This window comes from Bufo bufo, chromosome 2 (assembly GCF_905171765.1).
Source record: "Bufo bufo chromosome 2, aBufBuf1.1, whole genome shotgun sequence".
Classification (NCBI taxonomy): Eukaryota; Metazoa; Chordata; class Amphibia; order Anura; family Bufonidae; genus Bufo; species Bufo bufo.
This window is the reverse complement of record NC_053390.1, coordinates 699,702,916-699,730,364: the sequence shown is the minus strand read 5'-3', so window position 1 is coordinate 699,730,364 and position 27,449 is coordinate 699,702,916. Positions and strand designations below refer to the sequence as shown.

Here is a 27,449-nt window from a genome sequence, read left to right as displayed (position 1 = left end):
TAAAAGAATATGGCGCCGGCAGACATCTCCATATGTTCGCATGTTCGGCAAATCGTCAGCGAGAAAAGTTTGCCGCGAAACGACCGCCGGGGCGAACCGCAAGGCCATCTCTACAAATGAGCCTCTAGGAGCAACTGGGGCGTAGCCATTACTCCTAGACTCTCTGCTCTCTCTGGCACTGCTGTGCCCTCTGCGCTTTAATCGACAGGGCCAGACAGTGTAAACGAGCACCACAGTGGCAGAGAGAGCAGAGCATCTAGGAGTACCGGCAACGCCCCCATTGCTCCTAGAGGCTCATTTGCATATATTAAAACATTGTTTTTCTCAGCAATGCGGACACATAAGAACATGGAACCAACACAGATGTCTTCAGCTGCCAAGTGCACATGTAACAGGTCAGCCAGTTTCAATGGTACAGACCTGCTGACAGATGCCCTTTTTTATGTCCACCCAGGGCTTCTGATTATCTTAGATAAAATAGCAGCATTTCTATCAATATGGAAAGTAACACACAGGCAGGCTGATGAGTGACAGCTCCCCTTCCTGTGCCGTAACCGGAGTTTCTGTTATCCACTACATCTGACGTTTATCACTTCGCCTTGTCTCGTCAGGTTTAACCAGTGTCATGTCATCATCTGACAGGCGTGAGAATTTAGCCAACTCTTTTTTGCAATGCTTTAAAAAATAAATCATTTTTCACTGTGTTAAAAAATAAGTAAAATCTTTTATCATTTTTTGTGCCTTCATTCTATGATACACATTAAAAATGCAATGTCTCATTTTCAGCTTCTGTTCAGAATATTGTAATAATCTTGAGTAACCCACGACATACAGACATAGTAAATCGTTTTTCAATGCAGCAAAGTTGATTACGTCATTTATGCAGCAGATTATGATGTCTTAAAGGGAACCTGTCACCATGAAATGCAGTGTAATCTGCAGGCAGCAGGTTATAGAGCAGGAGGAGCTGACATATACAGTTGTAGGAAAATCTCTGAGCTAAGGAGTCATGTGGGCGGTCCTACTCAGTGACACATGGAAGGCTGTCCGCCATGGATAGGACCACCCACATGGCTCCTCAAAAAGAGGACAGATTTAGATGAATAAAATACATGTTATACTAAATCTTTATTTTTACAAAACTATATACCAATCTGCTCAGCTCCTCCTGCTCTATAACTGCCTGCAGATTGGAATGCATGTTTATGGTGGCAGGTTCCCTTTAATGTGTTTACCATAAGACTGCATGTATAGGTCATACACAGGCTAACTTCAACTGATCCCAGTGATTTTAGGGGGTCCGGCCGACTGTCTAATGTTAGATATTATGTTAATACGTTAATATTAGATATTTGGCTGATGCTCACTCAAAATATCAAGGGAACGGATTGATGAATTTCAACATGCCCGATCTGTTGTTGTAAAGTGAGATAAGCCAAAGCCAGAGGTTTCTGGCACCGGCATTAGGATGTTATTTATATATAAAGCCCCTGGTCTTGCGGTAGATCACCAAAGTTATGTAGCGGCGCTGGCCTCTTCATAACTTTGGCGCATCCAGCGCTGCTTCTAAATGTAAGACAGCTTCCTAGCCGTCTTACACTTAGACCATTGTCTATGCCAAAAACATGCTACGCCCACTTTTTTAGACCTGCTGCGAGCGGGGAAAAGTGACAGATTGCAGCGCAACTAACCATTGCGCCACAATCTGCGCCTGAAATACTCCCAACATAGGCGTATTTCAGGTTAATAAATTACCCCCTTTTGCAATGGGTGTAAATTGGGTTTATGGAGTGCAGTCAAGAAGGTGGCAGTAAATAATACCACTGATGTGCCATTCTACACCTGCCTACATATCCCAGGAGGATTCATTGAAAGGAAATGGCAGATAATGTTCTTTCAGAAAATGGAAGAAGCAATGTAGAAAAGGTCAAATACAAAAAATAACTTTTGGAGATGTAATGAGTGAAGGTTTTGAACTGGAAAAAACACACTTTCTTTAAAGGGGTTTTCCCATCTGGACATTTATGACATAGCGAGTGCATCCCAAGAACGGGGGCCCCACCATGAATGGAGAGCAGGCCATGCTTGTTCTCCATTCACGTCTATGGAACTTTTGATAGCCAAGCCATTGCTTGGTTATTTCTGGAAGTCATATAGCAGTGATTTCAACCAACAAACATATAGGTCCCTCAGGAGGTTGCGACGCTATATAAAGTGAAGGACATAAAAGACCAAAGAACAATGTATAGCACCCTGTATGGAGCATGAAGATTTATAAAAATAGAATAGCATGATGATGCTATCATGGATTAATTTGAGTGAGAATGAAAGTACAGGGGCTCTATGAGGCGCTGCTAGTCGAAAGGGTAAGCTTAGGTACCTGCCAGAATTAGAGAAGAATAGAACAAAGTCTCTAAGTAAGAATATATGGGTATCATCGATATACCCGTAATAAACGCAGAAGAATTATAGAAAATCCTCAAAGTAGGGACGCATGCGCACCGAAAGGTATTCGGAGTCAGGCAAAAGGGATGACTGGCGCAGGCGCAGTACCTGGAGAGGCACCAACAATGTTCTAAGTCCTAGCGCAGGCGCGACATACCAATGAGGTGACGTCACCAATGGGAGTTGGAAGACGCAGGAGGGATACGTCATAGGAGTGAGACATCACCTCAACAGCCCAGGGCAAATGACGTCTCTAGAGGGCGCCAGCACTTGTAATTGACTGGTCGGAAAAACTGTCCTTCAGACATATGGCACTTGGTGATTGGATGTAATGATCCCGCCCACAAAAACCGAGGGTTCAAAGCCCAGGGACCGCCCCCACATGTCAAACCTGCACGCCATCCCCTGAAGACGCCGAATTAAACGGCGAAACATGTAGGGATGCAGGCAAAGATTTTTAGTTCAGGATAGAGAGGTAGGGACCCCAGAGTGGGAGAATCCATCTAGATAGCGACAGATAGAATAAATCAGTAAGGGTGAGAGACCTGAGAAACAATCAGGTATCCCACCGAGATACGGTTTATCTGAACAAATGATATAACCGTAATATACTAAGTTACAAATTCCCTCCTGTCCTTCCTGAGGAATTTTAAAACAGTTCCCAAACAGTTCTATGTGTTTTAAGAGTATACAATAAAGAATTATGTTTTATATAATACTAGTCAGAGAGGTATGCAAATGCTACGCTTAGGTCCTAGAGACCTTTGAACCTCATAATATATATAGCAGTGATGGCTCTCCATTCACAGCAGTGCCCCATTCTTGAGATATACTGTTGCTATGCCATAAAAGTCAAGAGAGGACAACCCCTTTAAGGAAACATTTTCAAAACACAATGGTGTTTTCTCTTCTATCCATTCATGGTCAGGCCCCATTCTTCAGATATATAGAACCTGCACCTATTGAACGTCTATGTCATATCTAATTGACCTGCCATCGATTTCCAGATGGGAATACCTCTTTAAGATGGCAGACATTTCTGTTGATTGCCACCTGCCAGTCTTGAGTGCCAATGAACTTATAGAATTTGCAATTAAAAAAATGGCTACCTCAATTCCGCTGTCAGGAACCCATCCATTACATCTCCAAAACGTGGCCTCCATGTACTACAAGACACTAATATGATGCAATTAGGCATGGGAACATACAGGAAAGCAGCCATATGAAGTATCAGCTATTATTGATTTTGTGTAGCTTGTGACTGATCAGGAAGACTCCATGCCAAGTAAAAAACTTGTTAAATTTTCTCATCCGTCATAATTAACCAGTGCCCGCCAATGTGTGGTCTGAGTCCCAGACTAGACCGATCACGTTGGCAAGCTTTTATCCTCTAAAATAAAACTTAGATGAGGAAGATGTATGGCAGACCGCTCCCTCCTTGTAATTACGGAGGGTCATTGTATCAGCTTCCGACAAATGTGCACAATTCAGGCATCTCCATTTGTCATTAACAGCCATTTTCAGTCAGAGATAGAAGGCAAAATGCACCTTGAACAGTAGTAGTTTTAAGCGGCCTGTTAATTACTTTAGTGCCTTGATATCCTCAGTGGCTGCATTTCGATTTACCATTGTAAATGGATTACATTAATGAGGCACAAACATTTTTTTTTTAAGTCTATGATTAACACAGAATCAAACAGTACTTATCAACAGGTTTCTTGGAAGTGAGACCATTCATCTATTGCAATTGTTTGCATTTGCCCATTAGTGCCTGATATCTCAATCCATCAAACATTCACTTAGTATAGACGTTCTGCTTCTAAGTCCAGTGCATTGGCTCACTCCGGGGCCGTGGACACCATTTCCTTTTATGATATCACCTAGTTTATGCTGGATGCACAGTCAGCACTGTTTGGCCACAGCTTTCAATCAACAAAAAGTTGGTTTAATTCCCAGGAGTCCCTGAAACACTGAGTAGAGTCCATGTTACATGATAATTCTCATATACGAATCAATAACCAGAAATTATGTATTTCTATATCTAGTTGTCCAGTACACTGCGTGCAGAATTATTAGGCAAATGAGTATTTTGACCACATCATCCTCTTTATGCATGTTGTCTTACTCCAAGCTGTATAGGCTCGAAAGCCTACTACCAATTAAGCCTATTAGGTGATGTGCATCTCGGTAATGAGAAGGGGTGTGGTCTAATGACATCAACACCCTATATTAGGTGTGCATAATTATTAGGCAACTTCCTTTCCTTTGGCAAAATAGGTCAAAAATAGTGAGATATCTTGCAGAGGGATGCAGCACTCTTAAAATTGCAAAGCTTCTGAAGCGTGATCATCGAACAATCAAGCGTTTCATTCAAAATAGTCAACAGGGTCGCAAGAAGAGTGTGGAAAAACCAAGGCGCAAAATAACTGCCCATGAACTGAGAAAAGTCAAGCGTGCAGCTGCCAAGATGCCACTTGCCACCAGTTTGGCCATATTTCAGAGCTGCAACATCACTGGAGTGCCCAAAAGCACAAGGTGTGCAATACTCAGAGACATGGCCAAGGTAAGAAAGGCTGAAAGACGACCACCACTGAACAAGACACACAAGCTGAAACGTCAAGACTGGGCCAAGAAATATCTCAAGACTGATTTTTCTAAGGTTTTATGGACTGATGAAATGAGAGTGAGTCTTGATGGGCCAGATGGATGGGCCCGTGGCTGGATTGGTAAAGGGCAGAGAGCTCCAGTCCGACTCAGACGCCAGCAAGGTGGAGGTGGAGTACTGGTTTGGGCTGGTATCATCAAAGATGAGCTTGTGGGGCCTTTTCGGGTTGAGGATGGAGTCAAGCTCAATTCCCAGTCCTACTGCCAGTTTCTGGAAGACACCTTCTTCAAGCAGTGGTACAGGAAGAAGTCTGCATCCTTCAAGAAAAACATGATTTTCATGCAGGACAATGCTCCATCACACGCGTACAAGTACTCCACAGCGTGGCTGTGAAGAAAGGGTATAAAAGAAGAAAATCTAATGACATGGCCTCCTTGTTCACCTGATCTGAACCCCATTGAGAACCTGTGGTCCATCATCAAATGTGAGATTTACAAGGAGGGAAAACAGTACACCTCTCTGAACAGTGTCTGGGAGGCTGTGGTTGCTGCTGCATGCAATGTTGATGGTGAACAGATCAAAACACTGACAGAATCCATGGATGGCAGGCTTTTGAGTGTCCTTGCAAAGAAAGGTGGCTATATTGGTCACTGATTTGTTTTTGTTTTGTTTTTGAATGTCAGAAATGTATATTTGTGAATGTTGAGATGTTATATTGGTTTCACTGGTAAAAATAAATAATTGAAATGGGTATATATTTGTTTTTTGTTAAGTTGCCTAATAATTATGCACAGTAATAGTCACCTGCACACACAGATATCCCCCTAAAATAGCTAAAACTAAAAACAAACTAAAAACTACTTCCAAAAATATTCAGCTTTGATATTAATGAGTTTTTTGGGTTCATTGAGAACATGGTTGTTGTTCAATAATAAAATTAATCCTCAAAAATACAACTTGCCTAATAATTCTGCACTCCCTGTATATGAAAAATTTATTAAAAACAGCTAGTTAAGCTAGTGATGGCAAATGTGACATTCTGAAAGCCAGTGGGCTCTATAGTCTACATAAGTCTCAGATGTCCATAGTAAACATGGACTAAGGATCCATTTACAAGGGCAGATTTTCTGCTGGTAATGAGCACCAACTGATGATACTGCATCTCCATGGGCACCCACTTCGTTACATTTAGAATGAAGCAAACGTTGGTACGGCATGTGACTGAATTATTGTTAATACAATCACTTGGTCACATACACGGGATGATGTGCTGTAGACAGAGGATGAAGTTTATGCTTGAGTAAAAGATGTGAACAACAAATAACGGCAATTTGCTCATTTATTACCTGGTCACATCGCATATTTACATGGAGCTAGTATCAGCTGCCCAAGCATCAGCCCATGTAAATCAGCCATTCTTGTATCCAACCCAAGAGCGCCTCAAAAACCAATACCTATAGCTCCATATTCTGCCCCATTCAGAGGATGGAACTCGCCGGTACAACTTTACTGACATTTCAGAAGAACTTTACTGACATTTATGTGAGGTTTGACAAATGGGTGCCATGGGTGGGAGTTGGGAGTTGGTCTGATCCATCAAGGGTGGCCACCAAAAAGTAAGTCCCCATCTTTATCTTGCCTATGTTCGGATCTATTTACATCTCACCAGATCTTTACATTGGAGGTATAGATAAGGAGCTGTGTTAGGTGCAGGTGGTATGCAGACATACACACTATTAGTGCATTTCATTATCAAAATATTATCAAGCGATGAGACAATTACTATCTTTCACCGCCTAGTATTAAGCAGCAAGGGGCACAATAGCAAAACTTAGAATAGGGCTTAACTCCACCTTGATCATTTTCAGCTGGGACTTGAGAAAAGCCTATGATTAGCTTGCCTAAAGCACAGGGCTAATGCACACAGTGATGTGACAGTACAGGGATAATGATAAGATAGTTGGATAATAGGCACACTGATTTAGTAATACTGGCATAATGCACACACCGATGTGATTATAATTGCAGACAGTGATGTAATAATAGTGGGAGAATACACACAGTGATGTCACAGTCTAGGGATAGTTAACACAGTGATGTCACAGTACAGGAATGATGAACACAGTGATGTCACAGTACAGGAATGATGAACACAGTGATGTCACAGTACGGGGATAATGAGCAAAGTGACATCACAGTACAGGGATAATGAACATAGTGATGTCACAGTATAGGGATAATGAACATAGTGATGTCACAGTACAGGGATAATTAACACAGTGATGTGACAGTACAGAGATAATGAACACAATGATGTGACAGTACAGGGATAATGAACACAGTGATGTCACAGTACAGGGATAATGAACACAGTGATGTCACAGTATAGGGATAATGAACACAGTGACATCACAGTACAGGGATAATGAACAAAGGGATGTCACAGTACAGGGATAATGAACAAAGGGATGTCACAGTACAGGGATAATGAACACAGTGATGTCACAGTACAGGGATAATGAACACAGTGATGTCACAGTGCAGGGATAATGAACAAAGGGATGTCACAGTGCAAGGATAATGAACACAGTGATGTCACAGTGCAGGGATACTGAAAACAGTGACATCACAGTACAGTGATAATGAACACAGTGATGTGACAGTACAGTGATAATGAACACAGTGATGTCACAGTACAGGGATAATGCCCACAGTGATGTCACAGTACAGTGATAATGAACACAGTGACATCACAGTGCAGGGATAATGAACACAGTGATGTCACAGTGCAGGGATAATGAACAAAGGGATGTCACAGTGCAGGGATAATGAACACAGTGATGTCACAGTGCAGGGATAATGAACACAGTGATGTCACAGTGCAAGGATAATGAACACAGTGACATCACAGTACAGTGATAATGAACACAGTGATGTCACAGTACCCTGTACCACAGATAATAGATACAGTACCCTGTGCATAGAGTACTCATGTAAATCAATGTAAAATTTTGAATGGGAACACACTCAATTTTCTATGCCATCTTACTTACATTTCACCACTAACTTCAGCTTTTGAGTTGAGATGGGTCCCTTAGTGATTGTGCCCCATAGTGGCTGCTATATCTGCTACCCTAGTAATTACACCATGGTAAGCAGATAAAAGTTCACTGTTGACCAGTTTCTGTAGTGCAGTAGACATTTTTCTGCAGACTTTCAATGAAAATTGTAAGAATGAGTAGAAATCATGAAACAGAATTTTGAACTTTTTATTGCATGTCGGAATATTGTTTATTTCTAATATAAGTCCCTCAATATATTTGTTTACTTGCAAAATTCAGTTATTAAAAAAGGCTGACAGACGCCTGTAATTCATCACCTTACTGAGGTTATGAAGACAAATGATAAAACAAAGGGTAACTTCCAGTGCTTGTCTTTAATGGCTGACAAGGAAATATGAATTCTAAAACAAATAAATCTTTCAAGTGCAGCTTTTTCCCACCTAAAAACATCCAATTAGCTTCTGGGAAGATTAAAATAACTTTAAAACTATGTCAAACTAGTCTGGCCTCTCACCATTCTGTGGATATATGTCTCATTATATTGATGACTGCCTACAATGAAATCTATACACTGGGCACCCATGTATGTATTCTTACCACCTATACTTTCATTATTTGCCAAATTAGTAGAAACTAGTAATATATCTCTATAAAAATCTGTGCCCGCTGTCTTTTTCTAGCAAAGACTTACCTACTGAGGTAAGTTACTGTGCACAGCTGTTCCAGGAGGGTTGCCATCAGTGAGTCTGACCAATCAGGTCCCTGCTTGATGTCTAATCCCAGAGCTAGGCGGGGAATTTAAGTAAGGCACTGATCGTCAGTGCCTATGATTTTTGTTTTCCTGGCTCCTGTTCTGTGTGCTCAGAACTGTTCTACATTTCTGTTGATCCTTTGTGTGTCTTGACCTTGACTGTTACAGGATTCACCCTTTGTCTACTGATTTGTTCTCTACTGATTCTCCTGTTTTGACTCCGTGGCTTATTTCTGGATTAAGCCCTTGTCTATAAATTAGGCTTCTACTGATTCTACTGGCTTTGACTACTCAGTTAGTTTCTGAATTAACTCTTTGTCTTCTATTTTGGCTTCTACTAACTCTAATCGTTTTGACTTATTTTGGCTTGTTTTACTCTCCTACAATTTTTTGGCATTTGATAGGTCTGCTAGATTTAGATAGGTAGCAGATTTAAAGTTTGCTGGCAATGGTCCTGAACAGCGACTCTATATTTGTTTCTTACCATTTTATTTTATTTTTTACACTTTTTTAACATGCATGATGTTATGATCAGATGATGATCTGCAACTCCTATAAGCTACTGCAAAATCATAGATTTATCAATACTATACTACAATGAAGTATACCAAAGGTGGAATGTACCTTGGTGGGTTCTTTTTCTCCTTGCAGAGGCACCAACTTGCATAGGGATTCTTACCCTTTTGCTAGATAGTATTGTCTGTAAGATTCTCTACATCAGCTAGCATATCCCATGAGAGCTACATAAAAAGGTTTTACACCCAGCCAACCAGTACCCTGCTTTGTACTGATGACAAGGGGCAAATACCCAACACATCTGTCTACAGATGGGTGTATTTTCCTTTTTGGAAGAAAATCTGGATAGTTGACAGAGGTAGGACCAAAGTAATTGATAGATTTATTGATTCTAGACTGGCATCTTTATCAAGAACCTAAATCCTGATCAAGGTACAGGTATGACACTGTAATGCATAGTATCAATAAAACTATCAAATGCATTGGTCTTGCCTCTGCAAACTATCTCCTCCAGCATCTGAATTGCCTACTATTTTACTATTTTCTTTGCAATACATTAATATGGCATTGGCCTACAGAGTAGCTTCATATAGAGAAACAGTTTCCATTTCCATGGAATTAACCTGGTACACCTATTTCCAAAAAAACATCACACATTTAACAAGGAAGGGGTGAACCTAAGGGAGACACTATCCTACTCTTTCAGAAATATTTAGAAAGAAGAAGAGGTTATCAAATAATCCCTTGACCCACATAGTGGATGAAATAGATGAATGATCAATGGGAGAGGCGGTCAACTGTAATTTTTGCTATACACCCCTCCTTGATTTGGGACATACTTCCTCTTTTCAAATGCGCAATTGTTTATGCATAATGTCCAATATTAAAAAAGTGACTTGTAGGTTGATGGCACATGCAGTACCACACTACCTAGCAACCCGCCAGTAGCAGATATGCCCATTTAGCCCGTTTAAATTACATATTTAGCTCTGCTATATATGAATATCTGATGTATGGGAAGAAAATTCTGACCTTTTTTTTTGTTGAACTACAATACCTACCTCTGCCACTAATGCCAAAAATACTTTCATAGAGGTAAAAGACGTGACAACAAGTAATGCTTTCTGACATTATCACAATACCATTAGACAACTAATGGTACTGTGTCTGTGACAAGCAGTTTTCAACTTCTGTTATTCTTCTAGCAGCTCTGGCTTTAATCCTTTAATTCCACCTTTTGAGTCAGTCAATTTAATGGATGCTTAAACGAGTACAATGTAAAACGCAAATGCTTAATCAATAAAAATGTAAAACTAATTGACTGCTTAAATTTAAGTCAAGCACAATAATGATAAAAGTGCTGGTGGCAATTAGAAATGATGTATACGCCACAAGAATATTTACAAGCAGGAAAGGGAGAAAATATTTTAATTGCTCCGGACACAGATGTATGGGGATCTTCTGGCAGGTGAATATTCATTTTGAACATTAAAAATAAAAAAATAAAGAAAAATAATAATAAAAAAAAAAATAGAAAACATTTGGCATATGGTTTATCACACTATTCAGGTTGTAATCCGCTTCTTTACTAGCTCATAATTTATCAAAAGGAGTCCACAAAGGAACGCTGACATCTTTGAACTGCAGACTTGTGTAAAGTTATTCCCACTAATTCGGGAAATCTCTCTCTGCTTTTCCCAAGCTATCAGATCCTCAAAGCCTCCACAACCCAATACTGGGCTATTTTCTGAAAAGAAACTCAGAAGTCACCAGATTCAGCTGTACAAAAATTGGCAACTAAACAAAGATGAATCAGGTCTCTAACTTCACATTTTATTTTTTAATTCCTTGCATTAGGCAGTTTTGTGTAGAGTGAATTGTAGGGAAACTCTATGAGGCTCCTGTTATTGTTTTGTCAAAGAAAGCTGTATTTTTTTGCTATATGGAGGTAAAGTTTATAAGGTGTGGTGATATGTACGGTATGAGTGCTGGAAGGTGTGTATATCCCACCCTGATACCGTGAAAACTAAGATCTGAAAAAGCTAATACTATAATTTTTTGTTATAACCATGTTATAACGGAAAATAAGAAAGTGAAGTTCGGGTCCCCATTGACTTTAATGTGGTTTGGCTCCAAGTTCGGATCAAGTTCGGGACCCGAACCAGAACTTTTTTTAAAAGTTTGGCCGAACTCCCCGAACATCTAGGTGTTCGCTCAGCTCTAATCTTAAAGCTACCAACAAAATAGCTAAGAAGATAAATAGTGGTGTAGCAAAGTAATCAGGGGCCTCAAAGCAAAATGTATAATGCTGCCCCTCTCCTCTAGAATCACTTTCATCAGTAAGTTCAGAACATGAAAAGCAGATGAGTAGATGGTTTTCAGTGAATGAGAGTATATACATAACCCTTAGGATACTTTCACACTAGCGTTTTTGCTGGATCCGGCAGGGTTCAGCAAAAACACTTCCGTTACTGGTAATAAAACCGTCTGCATCTGTTATGAACAGATCCTGTTGTATTATCTTTAACAAAGCCAGGATCTGTCATGAACTCCATTGAAAGTCAATGAAGGATGGATTTGTTTTCTATTGTGGCAAATTGTGGCAGAGAAAACGGATCCGCCCCCATTGACTTGCATTGGGGGTCAAACTCTATTGAAAGTAAATGGGGGACGGATCCTTTTTGTCAGATTGTGTCAGAGTTAAACTGATCTGTCCCCATTGACTTGCATTGTGGGTCATGATGGATCCATTTTGTTCCACATCCCAGGACGGAAAGAAAACCGCAGCTTGCTGCGGTTTGTTTTCCGGTATGTAAACGGAACCAAACGGAATGGAATGCATTTTGGAGCATTCCGTTCTATTCAGTTATGTTTTGTTCCCATTGACAATGAATAGATATAGAATATAAAATAAATATTATATATACAGTACAGACCAAAAGTTTGGACACACCTCATTCAAAGAGTTTTCTTTATTTTCATGACTATGAAAATTGTAGATTCACACTGAAGGCATCAAAACTATGAATTAACACATGTGGAATTATATACATAACAAACAAGTGTGAAACAACTGAAAATATGTCATATTCTAGGTTCTTCAAAGTAGCCACCTTTTGCTTTGATTACTGCTTTGCACACTCTTGGCATTCTCTTGATGAGCTTCAAGAGGTAGTCCCCTGAAATGGTTTCACTTTACAGGTGTGTCCTGTCAGGTTTAATAAGTGGGATTTCTTGCCTTATAAATGGGGTTGGGACCATCAATTGCGTTGAGGAGAAGTCAGGTGGATACACAGCTGTTAGAATTTGTATTATGGCAAGAAAAAAGCAGCTAAGTAAAGAAAAACGAGTGGCCATCATTACTTTAAGAAATGAAGGTCAGTCAGTCAGCCCAAAAATTGGGAAAACTTTGAAAGTAAGGGCTATTTGACCATGAAGGAGAGTGATGGGGTGCTGCGCCAGATGACCTGGCCTTCACAGTCACCGGACCTGAACCCAATCGAGATGGTTTGGGGTGAGCTGGACCGCAGAGTGAAGGCAAAAGGGCCAACAAGTGCTAAGCATCTCTGGGAACTCCTTCAAGACTGTTGGAAGACAATTTCAGGTGACTACCTCTTGAAGCTCATCAAGAGAATGCCAAGAGTGTGCAAAGCAGTAATCAAAGCAAAAGGTGGCTACTTTGAAGAACCTAGAATATGACATATTTTCAGTTGTTTCACACTTGTTTGTTATGTATATAATTCCACATGTGTTAATTCATAGTTTTGATGCCTTCATAGTCATGAAAATAAAGAAAACTCTTTGAATGAGAAGGTGTGTCCAAACTTTTGGTCTGTACTGTATATATATTATATATATATATATATATATATATAATATAATATGTATAAATATAATATAATATAAAACAGAAACGCTAGTGTTAAAGTCTAAGAGGACCTTGAGATTATTCATTTTTGTGTTTTTCACTCCCCGCCTTCCTAGAGCCATAACAATTTTATCTTTCCATTCATATAGCCTATGAGGGCTTATATTTTGTGGAACAAGTTGTACTTTCTAATGGCGCCATTTAATATTGCATATGATGTAGTGGGGAGCTGGAAAAAATTCCAAATGTGGTGTAATTGGAAAAAACTTGCAATTCTGCCACAGTTTTATATTTTTTTTTTCTATGGGGTAAAATTGACCTGTTACCTTTGTTCTCCAGGTCAGTATGATTAAAATGATACCAAACTTGTATAGTTTTTCTTTCGTTTTAAGGGCTCATGACATGGCCATTGCCCGGCCTTGGCCCTATTGCGGCACCGCAAATACCTGGTCCGCAATATAAAGGCACCGGCTGTGTGCACCTCGCATCACAGTTGCGGACTTATTCACTTGAAAGGGTCCGCAATCCTGGAGATGTGGTGCGTTTCTGTCCGTGCCTCCGCACCGCAAAAAAGTAGCACATGCACTACTTTTTTGAGGTGCAGTCAGTCGGATACGGATCGTGGAACCCATTCAAGTGAATGGGTCGGCGATCTGCATGCAGTGGCCCCACAGTCGGTGCCCGTGCATTGCAGATGAGTTAATGTGCATGAGGCCTAATACTGAAAAAAAAAAAAAAACTTTAAAAAACTAAATTTTTTCTTTTCATTGCCATATTCTGACCCCTATAACTTTTTTGTAGTTATGCGTACTGAACTGTATGAGGGTTCTTTTTATTTTTTTTTACCTGGATATCAGTGATATCAGTTTGAAACGTGTCATTTTTTTCTTCTGTTATGCTATTCACCGCATGGGATAAATGTTATATTTCAATAGCACAGGCCTTTTTGTACACTGCGTGCAGAATTATTAGGCAAATGAGTATTTTGACCACATCATCCTCTTTATGCATGTTGTCTTACTCCAAGCTGTATAGGCTCGAAAGCCTACTACCAATTAAGCATATTAGGTGATGTGCATCTCTGTAATGAGAAGGGGTGTGGTCTAATGACATCAACACCCTATATTAGGTGTGCATAATTATTAGGCAACTTCCTTTCCTTTGGCAAAATGGGTCAAAAGAAGGACTTGACAGGCTCAGAAAAGTCAAAAATAGTGAGATATCTTGCAGAGGGATGCAGCACTCTTAAAATTGCAAAGCTTCTGAAGCGTGATCATCGAACAATCAAGCGTTTCATTCAAAATAGTCAACAGGGTCGCAAGAAGCGTGTGGAAAAACCAAGGCGCAAAATAACTGAGAACAGTCAAGCGTGCAGCTGCCAAGATGCCACTTGCCACCAGTTTGGCCATATTTCAGAGCTGCAACATCACTGGAGTGCCCAAAAGCACAAGGTGTGCAATACTCAGAGACATGGCCAAGGTAAGAAAGGCTGAAAGACGACCACCACTGAACAAGACACACAAGCTGAAACGTCAAGACTGGGCCAAGAAATATCTCAAGACTGATTTTTCTAAGGTTTTATGGACTGATGAAATGAGAGTGAGTCTTGATGGGCCAGATGGATGGGCCCGTGGCTGGATTGGTAAAGGGCAGAGAGCTCCAGTCCGACTCAGACGCCAGCAAGGTGGAGGTGGAGTACTGGTTTGGGCTGGTATCATCAAAGATGAGCTTGTGGGGCCTTTTCGGGTTGAGGATGGAGTCAAGCTCAACTCCCAGTCCTACTGCCAGTTTCTGGAAGACACCTTCTTCAAGCAGTGGTACAGGAAGAAGTCTGCATCCTTCAAGAAAAACATGATTTTCATGCAGGACAATGCTCCATCACACGCGTCCAAGTACTCCACAGCGTGGCTGGCAAGAAAGGGTATAAAAGAAGAAAATCTAATGACATGGCCTCCTTGTTCACCTGATCTGAACCCCATTGAGAACCTGTGGTCCATCATCAAATGTGAGATTTACAAGGAGGGAAAACAGTACACCTTTTTGAACAGTGTCTGGGAGGCTGTGGTTGCTGCTGCACGCAATGTTGATGGTGAACAGATCAAAACACTGACAGAATCCATGGATGGCAGGCTTTTGAGTGTCCTTGCAAAGAAAGGTGGCTATATTGGTCACTGATTTGTTTTTGTTTTGTTTTTGAATGTCAGAAATGTATATTTGTGAATGTTGAGATGTTATATTGGTTTCACTGGTAAAAATAAATAATTGAAATGGGTATATATTTGTTTTTTGTTAAGTTGCCTAATAATTATGCACAGTAATAGTCACCTGCACACACAGATATCCCCCTAAAATAGCTAAAACTAAAAACAAACTAAAAACTACTTCCAAAAATATTCAGCTTTGATATTAATGAGTTTTTTGGGTTCATTGAGAACATGGTTGTTGTTCAATAATAAAATTAATCCTCAAAAATACAACTTGCCTAATAATTCTGCACTCCCTGTATGTGGAGATGCCCATGATGTGCATTTTTTTAAATTGGTTATATATTTTGATTTTGGGGAAAGGGGGATGATTTAAACTTTTATATTTCATCTTCTGAGATTTTTTTTTTTTTACTATTTTTTGTTGCCCTGGGTGACTATAACTGGCAATCATGAGATTTAGAGATGTCGCAAACATAAAATTTTCTGTTCGCGAACGCCGAACGCGAATTTCTGGAAATGTTCGCGAACGGGCGAACCGGGCGAACCGCCATAGACTTCAATAGGCAGGTGAATTTTAAAACCCACAGGGACTCTTTCTAGCCACAGTAGTGATGGAAAAGTTGTTTCAACGGGACTAACACCTGGACTGTGGCATGCCGGAGGGGGATCCATGGCAAAACTCCCATGGAAAATTATGTAGTTGACGCAGAGTTGGATTTTAATCCATAAAGGGCATAAATCACCTAACAATCCAATTTTTTTTTGAACAACGTGGTTTAAAACATCCAGTGTGTGTATACTATCAGGTATGATGTTGTATCGATCAGGTAGTGTAAGGGTTCCTTCCGCTTCACAGACATTGACAAACCAAACTCCCCTTTTAATGCACCGCAAACAACCGCAAACAGTCCATTTGCCCAACCGCAAACTCCCCATTTGTTCATGGTTGGATACCAAGCTAGCCATGTCCCGTTGATGTCATTGAAGGTTTCTTCCTCCACCCAGCCACGTACAACACCAAGGGTCCCCGAAAGGTGAATTGAATTGATTTTTCGAACGGGAAGATGGTTAAAAAAAATGCTGGCTCCCTCCTCTTTGTTTGAATCCACGCCACGGTCACTGCGTCTGCGCCGTGCAATTTACTGTCACACCCGATATGAGTGCTATTTTCTGTAGTTCTCTCTTCTCATCAGTTTAAACCTTGTTACGTCCCCAATCTGGGGTCAATTTATTAAATAGATTTTTCGAACGGGGAGATGGTTAAAAAAAATGCTGGCTCCCTCCCCTTTGTTTGAATCCACGCCACGGTCACTGCGTCTGCGCCGTGCAATTTACTGCCCCACCGGATATGAGTGGTATTTTCTGTAGTACTATTCTCATCAGTTTAATCCCTGTTACGTCCCCAATCTGGGGTCAAATTATTAAATAGATTTTTTGAACGGGGAGATGGTTAAAAAAAATGCTGGCTCCCTCCCCTTTGTTTGAATCCACGCCACGGTCACTGTGTCTGCGCCGTGCAATTTACTGCCCCACCGGATATGAGTGGTATTTTCTGTAGTACTATTCTCATCAGTTTAATCCCTGTTACGTCCCCAATCTGGGGTCAAATTATTAAATAGATTTTTCGAACGGGGAGATGGTTAAAAAAAATGCTGGCTCCCTCCCCTTTGTTTGAATCCACGCCACGGTCACTGCGTCTGCGCCGTGCAATTTACTGTCACACCCGATATGAGTGCTATTTTCTGTAGTTCTCTCTTCTCATCAGTTTAATCCCTGTTACGTCCCCAATCTGGGGTCAATTTATTAAATAGATTTTTCGAACGGGGAGATGGTTAAAAAAAATGCTGGCTCCCTCCCTTTTGTTTGAATCCACGCCACGGTCACTGTGTCTGCACCGTGCAATTTACTGCCCCACCGGATATGAGTGGTATTTTCTGTAGTACTATTCTCATCAGTTTTATCCCTGTTACGTCCCCAATCTGGGGTCAAATTATTAAATAGATTTTTCGAACGGGGAGACGGTTAAAAAAAATTGCTGGCTCCCTCCCCTTTGTTTGAATCCACGCCACGGTCACTGTGTCTGCGCCGTGCAATTTACTGCCCCACCGGATATGAGTGGTATTTTCTGTAGTTCTCTCTTCTCATCAGTTTAATCCCTGTTACGTCCCCAATCTGGGTTCAATTTATTAAATAGATTTTTCGAACGGGGAGATGGTTAAAAAAATGCTGGCTCCCTCCTCTTTGTTTGATTCCACGCCACGGTCACTGCGTCTGCGCCGTGCAATTTACTCTCACACCCGATATGAGTGCTATTTTCGTAGTACTATTCTCATCAGTTTAATCCCTGTTACGTCCCATATCAGGGTGGGATTGCCTTTTGTGAAAAAATTTTTAGGCCGGGTACCTTCGACTGCCTTCACAGTGACAGACCAAACTCTGATACACCAAAATGAATTGATTTTAGGAACCGGGAGATGGAAAAAGCAGCTTGGTCGGTCCTCTTACTCAGTCCCAAGTTGGGGCACTGCGCGTTCACGGTGTCTTAACTAGTACTATTCCTATCAGTTTAATCCCTGTTACGTCCCCTATCCGGGGACGTATGTCGAATTGAGTAACCATTGTCGAATTAACGAACCATTACGACATCCTGGAATAATTTAGTTCTGAGCTTTGTACTTGCTTTGTATTGGAATTGATGGGGATTTTTTAAATTGTCTGCATTATTTCTATATTAAACTATTAAGAGACTTTATTATGATTTTTTTATTTTATGTATTAAAAACCCACCCATACAACTTAAAAAAAATATATTAAAAAATGTATGTTTTTTCTATGAAAAATTATCCAGCCAATCGCTTTTGGTCTGATCATAATGAAGCAACGGCCTTATAATCTGGGGTGTGGCAACATTGCCAACACACTCATAGAGGTGATGATCGCTTCATTGTGATATGCAAGCCCCTTCACCACAGCAAGGTAACGATCACGAAGGGGAATTGACACTTGTATGTGCCTTTTTTTTTGTTTTGTTTTTGCAGCCACAGTGCAGCACCAGAGGCCAGAAAAATTAGGCATGTACACATGCCTGAAAAATAATGTTATTGTTGCAGCCGCTGTTGTAGCAGCGGCCGGAAAAATTTATGTTTTCAAGGCAGAAAGGTGACTAAAACATTGCGGCTTGAACCCTAGTTGGTGGCAGAGAATTCACGAAAGTCATCCGGTATGCAGACATTAAATACAGCAGCGTGCGGACCATTTTGAGGCCAAGGCCATCAGGCCCTTTGTTAGTCAAACGTATCCCCCACTGTCAGTCCCTTCGGGATCCATGCCTCATTCATCTTAATGAAGGTGAGGTAATCAACACTTTTTTGACCGAGGCAAATTCTTTTGTCAGTGACAATGCCTCCTGCTGCACTGAAGGCCCTTTCTGACAGGACACTTGAAGCGGGGCAGGCCAGAACTTCTATCGCAAACTGGGATAGCTCAGGCCACAGGTCAAGCCTGCACACCCAGTAGTCAAGGGGTTCATCGCTCCTCAGAGTGTCAATATCTGCAGTTAAGGCGAGGTAGTCTGCTACCTGTCGGTCGAGTCGTTCTCTAAGGCTGGGTTCAGACCTGAGCGTCTTTGATATGCGCGTTTAACGCGCGTTTTTGACGCGCGTTTTTTATGCGCGTTTTTTGCAATAGTAAACGCGCGTTTGACGCGCGTTTGTGTGATTGACTGCAATGTCCTATGGCCACAAACGCGCGTCAAAACGCCCCAAAGAAGCTCAAGTACTTGTTTGAGCGTAGGGCGTTTTACAGCGCGTTTTTCAGCGCTGTAAAACGCTCAAGTGAGAACCAGGGCCATAGGGAAGCATTGGTTTTCATGTGTTGAGCGTTTTACAGCGTGTTTGAACGCGCTGTAAAACGCTCAAGTGTGAACCCAGCCTAAGGCTGGATCCCGAAGGGCTGTGGCGATGTGTAGGACTGAAAAAGCTCTGCATGTCCTCCATCAACAACACATCTGTAAAGCGTCCTGTCCTTGCCGCCGTGGTCGTGGTAGGAGGAGGATTACTTTCACCTCTTCCCCTGTTAGATTCCCGTTGTGCTGTGACATCCCCTTATAAGCTGTGTAAAGCATATTTTTTAGTTTTGTTTTGAACTGCTGCATCCTTTCTGACTTTCGGTAAGTTGGTAACATTTCCGCCACTTTCTGCTTATACTGGGGGTCTAGTAGCGTGGCCACCCAGTACAGGTCGTTCTCCTTCATCCTTTTTATACGAGGGTCCCTTAACAGACATGACAGCATGAAAGACCCCATTTGCACAAGGTTGGATGCCGAGCTACTCATTTCCCGTTCCTCGTCCTCAATGATGTCATTGACGGTCTGTTCTTCACCCCAGCCACGTACAACACCACGGGTCCCAGATAGGTGACAACAACGAGCACCCTGGGATGCCTGCTGTGGTTGGTCTTCCTCCTCCTCAAAGCCACATCCTCCTCTGACTCCTCTTCCTCAGACTCCTCTTCCAGCGTTGCCGCAGGTCCAGCAAGCGATGATGACAAGGCTGTTTCTGGTGGTGATGGTGACCACAACTCTTCCTCTTCACGCTCATCTACACCCTGATCCAGCACTATTCGCAGGGCACACTCCAGGAAGAAAACAAATGGGATGAGGTCGCTGATGGTGCCTTCGGTGCGACTGACTAGGTTTGTCACCTCCTCAAAAGGACACATGAGCCTACAGGCATTGCGCATGAGCGTCCAGTAATGCGGCAAAAAAATTCCCAGCTCCGCAGAGGCTGTCCTAGCACCCCGGTCATACAAATACTCGTTGACAGCTTTTTCTTGTTGGAGCAGGCGGTCGAACATTAGGAGTGTTGAATTCCAACGTGTCGGGCTGTCGCAAATCAAGCGCCTCACTGGCATGTTGTTTCGGCGCTCAATGTCTGACAAGTGCGCCATGGCCGTGTAGGAACGCCTGAAATGGCCACACACCTTCCTGGCCTGGTTGAGGACGTCCTGTAAGCCTGGGTACTTAGACACAAAGCGTTGTACGATGAGATTCAACACGTGTGCCATGCACGGCACATGTGACAACTTGCCCAAATTCAATGCCGCCAACAAATTGCTTCCATTGTCACACACCACTTTGCCAAACTCCAGTTGGTGCGGGGTCAGCCACTGATCCACCTGTATGTTCAGGGCGGACAGGAGTGCTGGTCCGGTGTGGAACTCTGCTTTCAGGCAAGTCAACCCCAAGACAGCGTGACACTGTTGTATCCGGGATGTGGAATAGCCCCTGGGGAGCTGGGGGGATTCAGTTGATGTGCATCCAGACGCAGCAGCAGAAGAGGACTCAGCCGAGGAGGTTATGGAAGAGGATGGAGTAGGAGGAGTAGAGGAGGTGGCAGTAGGCCTGCCTGCAAGTCATGGCGGTGTCACCAACTCCGCTGCAGAGACACGCATTCCATGCTTGGCAGCCGTCAGCAGGTTGACCCAATGCGCAGTGTAGGTGATATACCTGCCCTGACCGTGCTTTGAAGACCAGGTATCAGTGGTCAGATGGACCCTTGCCCCAACACTGTATGCCAGAGATGCCTTTTCAATCACTGAGTAGAGATTTGGGATTGCCTTTTTTGAAAAAAAAAATTTGTTCGGGTACCTTCCACTGTGGTGTCCCAATAGCGACAAATTTTTTGAAGGCCTCAGACTCCACCAGCCGGTATGGTAAAAGCTGGCGGGCTAAGAGTTCCGTCAAGCCAGCTGTCAGACGCCGGGCAAGGGGGTGACTCTGGGACATTGGCTTCCTACGCTCAAACATTTCCTTTACAGACACCTGACTGTGGGCAGATGAGATGGAACTGCTGAAGGTGAGAGGCGGAGTGGCGGGTGGTTGAGAGGGGGCAAGGAGGACAGCAGTGGTTGACGTGGCTGAAGATGCTGGACCAGGAGGAGGATGGTGGCTTTGAGGTTGTGTGCTGCTTCTACTCGTCATCATGTGTTGATCCAATAGGCGTTTGTGATGTGCGATCATGTGCCTTCGCAAAGCAGTTGTACCTAGGTGGGTGTTGGATTTCCCACAACTCTTTCTTTTGGCACAGGTTGCAAATGGCATCGCTGTTGTCAGAGGCAGACACACAAAAAAAAATGCCACACTGCTGAGCTTTGCAATGACGGCATTCTGGTGGTGGCAGCAGCATGTGTTGATTGGCGTGCTGTCTGGCTGACCCCGGGTGCCGATACATGCTGTCTGACTGTGCCACTAGCTTCTTGCGACGACCTCCCCCTGCTTCCAACTCGTCTCCTCCTTCTCTCTGTCTCCCCTTCTGAACTTTCCCCCTCTTCTTCTTCTCTTCGAGCAGGCACCCACGTGGCATCCACGGACACATCGTCATCATCAACCACTTCACTTGTATCTGACACCTCAGCAAAGGAAGCAGCAGCGGGTACAACATCATCATCATCATCACACTGTACGTCCATGTGTGTAATGCTGCCTGACTGAGACATATCCCTGTTATCTCCATCCTCTAGTAATAATGGTTGCGCATCACTAATTTCATCCAAATGATGTGTAAATAACTCCTCTGAGGGATCAAGTGAAGCGGCTGTGGTGGCTGTGGTGGTAGTGGTGGTGGTGGCGGCAGGCAGGAGAGTGGTAATTTGAGAGCAGGTGACCAAAGCTGAGCTGGAGGAGGATGGTGCGTCAAGGTTCTTAGCGGAAGCTGTTGAAGATTGGGTGTCCTGTGTAAGCCAGTCACCTATTTTCTCAGAATTTTTTGGGTTCAGGGTACGTGGTCTCTGAACACTGGGCATTATTCCAGAGCCAGTGGAAATCACAGCACCACGAACACGACGGCCCCTGCAGCGTGGCCTGCCTCTGCCTGTCATTTTTTATTAGATAAGTGTTACTATGTGTGCAAGGTACTGTGCCACCCTATATAAGTGGTGGGCAGTGGGCACAGTGCAGTCTGTGTGGGCCTGACACACACTGGCTTGCAACTGTGATTATATCTCAGAAAAATATTAAATTGAATTTTTTTTTATCTGCGAGGTATTTGTGAGTGAATGACACCCTGTAACGGTATAAGTGGAGGCCTAGCCACTAGCCAGCGGACACAATACAGTCTGTGTGGGCCTGACACAAACGGGCTTGCAAATGGGATTAGATCACAGAAAAATATTAAATAGAATTTTTTTTATCTGCGAGGTATTTTCTGTCACACCCTGTATGAATGGTGTGCACACAGTACTGTCTGTGACTGAGCCTGCAGCCTCTCACACACGGGCAGACAACTGCAATATATGTATATATAAAATAAAATAAAAAAAGCAGACTGATGTACCAGCCATGAAAAGGGCTTTTTGGAGTGCTGTCAGGACACTGTCCTTACAGCAAATGAGTCTGTGGACACAGAACACAGCCCTAGCTAACGCTTTCCCTATTGAATCAGCAGCAGCAAGCAGCACTGTCCCTCCTCTCACTGAGAATGCAGATTCCGAATGAATCTAAAATGGATGCTGTCCGGGAGGTGGGAGGGTCTGCTGCTGATTGGCTGGAATGTGTCTGCTGACTGTGAGGTACAGGGTCAAAGTTTACTCAATGATGATGTATTGGGGGCAGACCGAACATCGTATATGTTCGCCCGCCGCGGCGAACGCGAACAAGCTATGTTCGCCGGGAACTATTCGATTCACACCGAATGCGAATTTCCTCGCGCTTTGTAGTAACGAATTGCGCTTTTCCTAAAATAGCGCTTGCACGTGTGAGGACAGTCTGGGAAGGCGTGTGAGGAGAAAGGAAGTCTGGGAAGGCGGGATCATCCATACTGACATGCATGCAGCAGCAAGCCAGCCCTGTGATGTCACAGCCCTATAAATAACACAGCCATCTTAGATTCTGCCATTTACCAGTGTACTTAGTGCAGGGAGAGATGTGTCTGCAGGCACTAGGGACAGTGATAGAAAAATTGTCATTGTGCTAAAAAAAATGATATGCAGGGAAAAATTATTCAAGGAAAGGATAGGGAGGAATCATTCCACTGCATTTCTGTTGAACAGGGTACATTCGGGGAGGTGACAGCTTGGGTAATAGGAACAATCCTATTACACCTTGCAGCACTGACTGGGGATCCAAATTTCGATTATACAGCTCTGTAATTATAGCAAACCGTACTTATTAGGGTGCAAGTGCTGTTTGATTCAGGCATTAATAGGGTTCATTACAAGGAAATATTTCCACGTTTTATTTGCCCTAGTGCGTGCGGTGCAGTTATATGTTCTAAAGCATTTTTTGGCTTTTATTAGTGGGAAAAAAAGGGCTTATTAGCTGTTGTGTGGTGAAGTGCGAAAATTACAGCCCTTTTTGTTGTGTATTAGTGGCAAAAGAAAAATATATTTGCCGCTCAGCGGTGCAGTTATCTGTTTTAAAGCCCTTTTTTGCTTGTATTAGTGGAAAAAGTAAAAATATATTTGCCGCTCAGTGGAGCAGTGAGATATTTTACAGCCCAGTCTGCAGTGTATTAGTGGCAAAATACAAATATAGTCACCGTTCATAGTTGTACTTATCTGTTGAAAAGCCTTTTGTGTAAAAAAAAAAAATTATTGGGCCAAATTGCCGTTCAGCAGTGCAGTGAGATATTTTACAGCCCAGTTTGCCGTGTATTACTGGCAAAATACAAATATATTTGCCATTCATAGTTGTACTTATGTGTAGAAAAGCCTTTTGTGTAAAAATAGAAAAAAACTTGGGCCTAATTGCCGTTCAGCGGTGCAGTGAGATATTTTACAGCCCACTTTGCCATGTATTAGTGGCGAAATACAAATATATTTGCCGTTCATAGTTGCACTTGTCTGTTGAAAAGCCATTTGTGTAAAAATTGAAAAACATTTGGGCCTAATTGGCGTTTAGCTGTGCAGTTATATGCGGTGAAGCACTTTTCGAGGTATGGACCGAATTCCGTAGTGGTAAATTTTTTTTGGTAAAACAGGCTTTTTTTGGGAAAATGTATGGGTGAATGTACACCTCCTTTTGTGGTATGGGCTGAATTATGTAGTGGTAAAATGTGTTATGTGAAATGGGCTTTTTTGGGGGAAAATTGATGGGTGACTGTACACATCCTTTTGCTGTATGGGCTGAATTACACAGTGTTGACATTTAAAATTTCAAAGTGAACTCCGCTGCTCTGTATCTTTTGTGAAGTCAATGTCTCCAGCAATGCCCCTCTCGAGATTTACACCAAATACATTATTTTCATGTAGAGATCCAAGAATTTTGTTGGAGACATGTAGTGTATACAAGCCATATGCGACCCCTCTCATCACTCTCACGCTGTTCTGCACCTGTTTGCCTGGGCGAACGAAGTCACACAGGGGAGGAACTTCCCCGTGTCCTTCAGCAAGAAATCGAATCCTGGCTTTCTCTGCAACAACTCAAAATCGGAACCATGGTGACCAACTGGAAGAACATGGTGTCGGCGCTGCATCAAGGATGGCTGAGCCATGCGCCCTGCATGGCACACGTGTTTAATCTGGTTGTCAAGCAGTTCCTGAAGTCTTCCACCCATCTGCAAGACATCCTAAAAATGGGCTGGAAAAGTTGCATGCAATTCAGCCACAAGTACACCGCAAAGCACACCCTCCTTGAGCTGCAGCGGCAGGATGACATCCCCCAACATGGGCTGATATGCAACGTTTCCAACCATTGGAATTCTACCCTCCATATGCTGGACCGATTGGCCATAAACGATTTCCTGATGATCCAAGCGGACAGGAGTAGTCCCCTGTGTAACTTCGATGTCAGCCAGTGGCAGCTCATGCGTGACACCTCCCGTTTGCTCAGGCCCTTTGAGGAGGCCACATTATTTGTCAGTCACCAGGACTACGGGATGAACAATGTCATTCCACTGCTTAATGTCCTGGAACAGATGCTGGTAAATATGGCTGGTCAGGGGACTGGAGACGTGGCGCCTAGAAAGATCTGTCAATATCTCTATTTACAGTCAGTGAACAGGAACATAATTTATCGCTAGGATATGCAAACACCAACCGATGGGGTGTTAGCCGCTAGAAGTAGGTCATTGGCACGAAGAAGCAGTCATTTTCACAGCTCAAGGTATCCTCCCGGAATCTTGACCTCTGCACGTCAATGGTCTGCGAAGGTTGTCTAAAAGAAGAATCTCTCAGTGCACCCCCTTGTAAGAAACTCTTGATCCGGCACAGGCTGCTTTGCTCCTTCAAAAACAATGGACTCTTTACAGCGTGACACCGATATATAATTTCTCATACACCAAACTGAAAGAGTATTCCAAACACCTGTCTGCCCACATAGCTGCCGAGAAGCAGAAGGGTCTTGCCACTGAAGTGGGCTCAGAGCTGAACCTAAAAGCCAAATTTTCCTGTTTACCCGGACTCAAAGGAAAGGACAGAGATCCACTGGCTGTGCTCATACAGATTTCATCCAAGCCTCCACTCACCAAGGCAAGCACAGAGGACTGGATTGTGTGGACAGGTTGGTTCTGCAGGACATACAAAGAGGACGAACTATTGGAGGTGTTACCTAAAATATTTACTTGTCTACCGCTTTTCCTGTATAACAGCTCTGAGGCACTCACGGCTATCGTAGGGCCGTGGTTTCAAAGAAACTTTGACTGTTGTTTCAGTAATCTGGTGATCAGTTCTCAGGATCTTACATGGCTAGAAGCGATGTGGACCGGGCATGACGTGTCTGGATCAGTGTCAGCCACAGAGCTTGTTTTCTCTGTGCCCGTCAAACCTCGCATGGACATTTCTTATGACATCCACGCAGAGGACTTCAAGATTTTATGGAATGATACTCTTAAATCAAAGGACGAGGTTACATTGGAGGAAGTGGACAATTTATTCCAATGTCTTTACTCGCATTTCTTCAGACACTTTAGAATCCACTTATCAGCAACCCAGCTTGTCATGGACTGAGCTGGAGTCGGCTTGTTTGCTGGACTGTCCTCCAGTTATCAGCTACAACCCCATACATTTCTTGATCCGTATGCATTTCCCCAAAAATTCGGGGAACCGGCGAATTGAATTAACCCAGTGATGTCACACTATAGGGATAATGCACACAGTGATGTCGCACTATAGGGATACTAAACACAGTGACTTTACAGACAGGGAGAATAGACACAGTGATCTCACAATATTGGGAATAATGTACAGAGTGATGTCACAGTACAGGAATAATGTGCACAGTGGAGGCAACACAGTGGCTTAGTGTTTCTAATCTGACCAAGGACAACATTTGCATGGAGTTTGTATGTTCTCCCTGTGTTTGTGTGGGTTTCCTCCCACACTCCAAAGACATACTGATAGGGAATTTAGATTGTGAGCCCCACTGGAGACAGTGTGATACTAATGTCTGTAAAGCGCTGCAGAATATGTCAGCGCTATATAAGTGTGTAAAATAAATTTTAAAAAATAATACTAGGAGAATGTACACAGTGATGCCACAGTACAGGGAAAACATACAAAGTGATGTCACAATATAGGGTTAAAAGGGTTTTCTGACAATCTGCTACTGATGACCTATCCTGAGAGATCATCAGTATCTGATCGCTGAGGGTCCAACACCTGGGACCCACACAGATCAGCTATTTGAGAAGGCATCGGCGCTGCTCTGAGTGCCACAGCCTTCTCGCAGATTACCACATTGTATCGCGTCTGTGCTTGGTATTGCGCTCAGCCTCATTCACATCTATAGAGCTGAGCTTTGCCTAGGCAACGTGACACATGAACTTGGCATCACTGGCCTAGGAAAAATTGTGAGAAGGCTTCGGCAACTCGGCATGTCAGAAGTTTTGATGAGCACAGATCCCAAGACTGAGAACGACAAAATGAAGGGGCAGCTAGCACTCGTTAGATTAGGATGGATTTGAAGAATTTCATTTAAGCAATCAGTTGGGTTCCCAGCACCTGGAAACCAGCCCCCCTTCCCCACATGAAACCTTGCTCTCTATGGGGTAGATTTTAAAGG

At 42.8% G+C, this 27,449-nt stretch overlaps 1 protein-coding gene and 1 pseudogene across 6 annotated transcripts in view; one reads left to right on the top strand and one right to left on the bottom strand.

The window, feature by feature from the left end:
• The window catches only part of TENM3 (teneurin transmembrane protein 3), a 1,407,247-nt gene that overhangs the window by 867,812 nt on the left and 511,986 nt on the right, over positions 1-27,449 (bottom strand). The window lies entirely within an intron of this gene.
• On the top strand, positions 6,536-26,395 carry LOC120991907 (annotated as a pseudogene).